We start from the raw sequence: 7,135 nt of genomic DNA on the forward strand, positions 1-7,135 counted from the left end.
AGAACAAGTTAAGTTCACCCACATTCAATTCATGTTTTACTCCTTATTAAATTCTTCATGCAAATTAGATATTTGAAATTCGAGTAATACTTCATTCCAAATTAAATTGAGAGTTAATATTATTTTCAAATTTCAATTCGAAATTCAACCAACTTGTTCTCATCAAGTTTGGATTTGATTTATTTTCTTCCAATAATCACTTCTACAGTATCATTTTTCATCTCGGAACGAATCGAATCGAATCGAGTCAACAATTTAAATTCTCATATTATCCACCATAAATATTACATTTCGGAAAAATTTGTATTAAAACTAAAGTTAATAACCTCCAAGTAAATATGTGAAAGTGTACGTTGGAATGGTTTAAGACTTAATGAATATAAATGATACAAAAGAAGATAAAGAAAAACTCAAATGATTGTTCCATGCTCTAGAGGAGGTGTTGAGGTGCCTCGAAGGGGAGCTGCGACCTGGAACAATCCTGGCCGCAAGGCCGCCTCTTGTTGCATAGAGTAGGCGCCTAAGTGTCCCTTTGTGCCCTGGAATTTTCCAGGGTTTTGAGGAGACGCCTAGGCGCCTGACAACACTGTTTGACAAGAGTTGCGAGTTTTCATAGATATTTGCTTCCAAAAGGTATCTTTTGGTCACATTTCGAGATTTCTTACTTATACATCACTCCATATTAAAGAATTGATGACTAAAGAGATAAAATAACATCAATTTTGAGATGATCAAACAAAGGAAGATCATTTTCATTCATATTGACATTTTCTTTCTTTTAAAAAATACGACGATTGTGAATAGCTCAATTTCAAATATTAGGTTTTGAAAATTTTCATCGCTTATTTTTGTTATAATCTTTAAATTTGATGTTCTTTCGAATTTTTTGATTGAATACAACTAATATGTTGATTTTTCTCTGCAATATGCAAAGATCGTAAATTGTGAGTCCCGATGATAATGTTAAATGCATGAATATGTGTGGGGACCCGGATGCTAATCATCTTATTAATCGTCATTGGGATTAATTTAATAAATTATAATAAACAGGGTCTAAATTTTTTTTTTAAAATACGGAACGTAATGACATACATCTTAACATACACGTCAGTATTAAAAGTACAAATCTTGCACTATATACAATCAGTCTCAACTAAGGTTTAATAACTATATAACAAGTGTTTAAACCCTAACTCTAGTCCAAGTCCGTAGCCTCCACTCTAACTCGATCTTTCTTCACCTCTGTGACCCTGAACCTGTCCCACCTGTTGCCATGCACACATACAGACAAGACAACAGCCGGATAACTCCGGTGAGATATAAATATCCCAGTATAAACAATGTATCAATGCAATCATATAAAACATATATAAAAGCATAAACAATCATTAAAACATGTATCCAATCTGACTACATGAACCAATACGAATCTGTATTTAAGTCAATGACTTATTATCTTATCTCAACTTATTTCTAACCTAGGGATCCCGATCTAATTTAGACTTTGGTATGATGTATCGAATGTCTACAATAGACGTCGATCTACATCTAAGCTCATCGATACACCGTAAGTCTAGAGTCTTCGCGGTTCTGACAAAGACTCGGCGGTTCTGCCCTAGCTAGGCTGATCTGCCCTAGACTCAAACTTTGGCTCTGCTATAATTTAATAGACTAAACATATCAATCTGATAATCTGCAAATATCAATGCAATAAAATAAAGTATGTGATTTTGGGAAACTCAAGTCAAACCTAACTCGAGTTGTGCAATCCCGAATCAACATTTATTTATACTTTTATTCTGTCGCTCTGATACAATCGAAGTTTCGACTCAAAGCCTGTCAATGTTCAATATGGCAATGACAATAACAATATACTGTATCAATATTCTATTCAAATCAAAATATCCCCGTCTTATCAAATTTTGACGGTACAACAGTACAATCTTGCGATACCGGTGATACCACACCAGTATATACTAATTCCAATAACTTATAATCAACCACCGTACGAATCTGACATCACATCTCAGTCAATTTAACTCTGAAATTTATAACAATTCCATAATCAATCTGTTTCTTAATCTGACTTCGATTCTATGATGTCTACTATGTCAAGAACACTATATATGAATCGTATCTGATTCTGGACATAGCATAATTTCAAATCTTAACAAAACGTAACAAAACTTACGTCCTGTAGTAGCTGTCGTTGCTATGAACTCGGTGTCGTACTCGGATTCAAATTTGGACAAGCGGATTGTTCGTAAATCGAATTTTGAAATTGAAAGCTAATTTTCTTCGGAGCTTCGCTTTTCCTTTCCTTTTTGCTGAAGACTCTCGCTTGTATATATATATATATATACATATACGCACATGCAAATGGACGAGTGGCTCAATCTTTGTAGCACACGTCTCGCGCATATGCGCGACCCCAATCGGCGCATATGCGCGAGATACTCGGTCTCCGCGCGTATCATGCACATCGCCTCGCGCATATGCGCGACTCATCTCCGCGCATATGCGCGAGACTCTCTGGAGATCTTGCATAGGCTTCGCGCATATGCGCGACATCTTCCGCGCATATGTGCGAGGTCTTCTGCCTGTTTGGCGCATGTGTGCGCATCCGGTCGCGCATGTGCGCCGATGCTACTGTCCTCGCACATCAATTTTCACACGCGATCTCATTTCGTGTCCCGGTTAGCCCTTTCATAATCATCTCGATTAAAAATCAATAATCGTAATTTAACACGGTATAAAATCTCGGGCATTACAATATGAGTAAGTCAATTCAAGTAGTTTATTAGCTCAAGAATTCAATATTTTATGTATTGATTTTAAGAATATTTTTGAAACTAAAGAAACATAAAATCAAAATGAGATTCGAGATCTTAAATTTAGACTATGAATTTAAAAAGTTTATCAATCATATGTCTAAAGTTTTACTACATCAAATCGGATATATGTTGAAACATAAATGGTCTCAATCTATTTATTAGAAAGTTATACAAGTCCTTAAATATGAGAAACATATATTTCATCATATTCATTGATGACAATACACAATATTAGATTTATATCTTGCGAAATGAAAGATGAAGCTTTAGTAGCTTACACTGGACATAAGAATGATTTATCAATTATATACAAATTATTGTATATGTTGTGACAAATTGTTGTATTTTCGTTATTTGACTCTAATTGAATTTTGTAAGATGTTTAAGTTTAAAACTTTGATTTTGCAAGATATTAAATTTGTAATTAAGTTTTATAAACTTTTAATCTTAAAATTTCAATTGTGAATGGAATTTGAGATTTTAATTTTTAAATTTCGTAAACAAACATGCCTAAATCTAAATTTGCAAGACGTTTAAAATCTGGAATTTAGATTTCTAAGTTATAACGTTTAAAATTTGAAAAACGTGCACGTTTCAAAACTAATTCAACGACAAGTGAATTGGTAAAATTGAAAAATACAATGTTATCAAATTTGACAATAATGTATAAGGTTTGAATTATTTAAGTAAGAACGACTACGTCCAAACTTTAACAAGATATAAATTTTTGAATTTAGATTTATAAATTCATATTGCTTAGAATTTGAAAATTTTGAGTTATTTAAACAATCAAACTTACATTCAAATTAGCAAGATACTGAAATCTTGAATTTTTGGATTTCTAAGTTTAAGATTTGGAAGACTTTAAATTCTTTAAGTAAGTACATTTATATTCAAATATATCAAGATATAAAATCTTGAACTTGAATTTATGAGTTATATCACTTAGAATTGATACAATTATGCTTACACAAATTTGTGGGGGAAAAGCCTTTGAAAACTACAATTGAACTACATCATTCTCTTTTTTTCTTTTTTTTTTCTTTTTCTAATTTAATCATACATGCAAATTTTACTAGAAATCCAAAATTTATAAGATATAAACTCTGGAATTTGGATTTTCTAAGTTGTACGCTTAAATTTGAACTTTTATAATTATATTAGAAGTTTGTTTCGAATTCTTTATGAAATTTCTCTTAAATCAAAGTTTGCAATAAATTAATAGTTTGAAAAAAATTAATTACTGATTTGGATTTATAAGTTGTAACACTTAACATTCAAGTTTAATAGTGCTCTATATATTTCAAAGTTTGTGTAACTTCAAAAAAATCATAAAGCCATATAAATAACTCAAAGTGTGGGGTGCCATATTTAATGTAGAAATATCATGTTAAAATATGACACGAAAATTAAATAGATGATGATAGGTCTGAACATATAATTCAAGTACATATTATCATAAACTTGATCTTTAGTAGTGCTATGAATTTAATTGAATGAAATCATAAGATAACTTGACGAATCCGCAGTGAAAAGCTTTGAATAGACATCAAGTTTATAACTTGTCAAGAGGAATGAGTTTAAAATCTACACAATAAAGTTTTTATAGTGGCAACCAACCTTGTTGATTGGAGATCTCAAGATCTTGGTTCAACGAGACAACTAAATCATGAGAACTTGTGCTAGAACTTGATAATCACAAAAATGTTGTTCTTAAAAATATAGTGATGATAACTTTGTATTTTTAATGGTCATTTGCTTGTAAAAGACGGATTACAGTAGGATACTCTTCAAAAGAGACATCACTATGTAAGTTTAAGAATGAACCGCCTCAATAAAATATTTATGAAGTCAAAATATGTTTCATGACCAAAATAGACACAACTGAAAAATCAAAAAGAAATGATAGGAAAGTTGTCGTGTAGGTACTATCATCTGGTTTTACACAAATCATCAAAAATTTCAAGATATCATGTTCACTTCACAGCCTATACATCCGTTAATATTCTACTAAGAAAGGTTCAAAACAAAAAATACCACTCCCGATGTGATGATTTTTTGTTAAATTCTCTTTCGACATCATATTAATTTCATTCATGTGAGAGATTATTGAAATGTTTTAAGGCTTAATGAATAGAAATTAAGAAAAAAATTATGAAGGAAAACTCAAACGATTGTTCCATGTGTCAGAGGAGGTGCTGAGGCTCCTGGAGGGTTCCTCAGCTCTCCAAATGTGGTGTGGAACAATCCAGGCCGCAGGGATGACGCCTAAGCGTCTTCTTTTGTACAAAGGAGATGCCTAAGCTCCCTTCTATGCCCTGAAATTTTCGAAAGACCGCGAGGGAGGCACCTAGGCGACGCTGTTTGACAAGAGTTGCTAGTTTTCATGAATCTTTACCTTCAAAAAGTGTCTTTTTTTGTTATATTTTTCAGATTTGTGACTTATATATCAATCTATATGAATGAATTAATAACTACATATATAAAATAGCATCGAATTTGAAATGATCAAACGAAGGAAGATCATTTGCATTTCTATTGAACTTCTTTTTCTAAAAGAGAGTTTGCTTCAGTTTTCTGGTTATGAAACTCGTGATTATAGTACCACTATCACAAGTTGAAAGTCTTTTTATCTTGAGAGACGATTATCATATCATGCGAGGACCATGTTCGAGGAAAATTCATCTCAAGGACAAAGAGTTGTCTCTTGTCTCGACTTCGAATTTGCTAACATAATTTTCTTGAGTTTTGTTATCTTCATATTACATATCCCGTGAATGTGTTATGGAAAAATCCCAACCAACAATGTAAACATCAAAATGCATGCATGGACACGCTTGAATTCATATTTTATGAAATTAATTGCGATTCATCAAACATTCCACGTTCATTTACAGTTAAATGCACACATTAAATTAACTGTGACATTAACATATAATACTAAAAATATTAAAACTAGCCCTAGCCTAATATTCTCGTGCCTCCACAATATAAACAATTTTTTTAAGGAAAAATCTATAATATTTGTTTAAATTAAATGAAATGGGCTAACCAGACGGGGACTTCTGCTCTTTTGGTGTGCGACTCAGCTGCAGTATTAATTTATCACAGTATATATAATTACATCGTAGATCTCGAGGCATGGCCCCCCATTTTTAAGCTATCGAGAGACAGCTGCAAACCTTTAAACAATTGTTTGTGAATAAATAAATATTCGAGCGAATGAATTTGAATTCGTAAATTCAAACATTTGGCAGATGTAATTATTTAGAATGTTTCTTTGCACAAGAACAGTAGTCCATGCGGTTAATTTATATTATATTCGTAGTCAGTCAATGGATACAAATAAAGGGTGGAACGTATCGGAGGAGAATTACTTTTTTGTTCAGTGACTTTTCCGATTTCAGATTTTCGTTCATAGTTTTGGTAAACTAAATTTTGATTTTCGATTATTTTGGTTAAAAAGTTGATATGATATCAGATATTTCAGCAATTTCTGATGTCACGTCATCATTTTTCGATTTCATGTCAGTATTTTCAGATGCCACATTAATATTCTAACGAAATATGAATGAAAGTCCAAAAATCAATGTTTATGCACGAAAACTAAACTTTGTTGATCAAAATCCAAAATGTGAAAAATTAGTGGGAAAAATGTTTATTTTTCCAATTTCAGTTTGTTCTAGATAAATTTTGATGTTTTGAGATTTCAATTGAACGATGGGAAAAATTTATTGGTAAAAGAAGTTCAGGTCGAAAATAATTTAAAATATATCTTGCTTTAAATGTAAAAATTTGTAAAAAAAAATCTTATGAGACTGTCTCACAATCGATTTTGTGAGAGGAAGTTTTTATCAGATCGATCTATGAAAAAATATTACGTTTAATCACAAAATATTGCTTTTAATTCTATATGTTAATCAAACCGACCCGTTTCATAGATATAAATCAGTTAAAACTGTCTCACAATAAACTAACTTTAAAACTTGAGATTCGGAATATAAATGTATTTTAGGGATTATAGAAATTATTCCAACAAAAGATAAATAACTTATTCGTCCATTATATATAAAAAAACTATTTATTAAATTATATACAAAACGTATGCATATAATAAAGTTATAAGGGTATGATGTTTTTTTGGAACTGCATTAATTATTTATACAGAAACTATGCATAATATATGTATTTTTTAAAAATATTTATTATATAAATTATTGTATTTTAGTAATTCTCTCTAATTATTTATTAACTTATTGTGCAATTTTACCATAATAAAAATAAAAATTTCAATAATTTTT

Source organism: Primulina tabacum, chromosome 4 (assembly GCF_025594145.1).
Source record: "Primulina tabacum isolate GXHZ01 chromosome 4, ASM2559414v2, whole genome shotgun sequence".
NCBI classification, from domain to species: domain Eukaryota; kingdom Viridiplantae; phylum Streptophyta; class Magnoliopsida; order Lamiales; family Gesneriaceae; genus Primulina; species Primulina tabacum.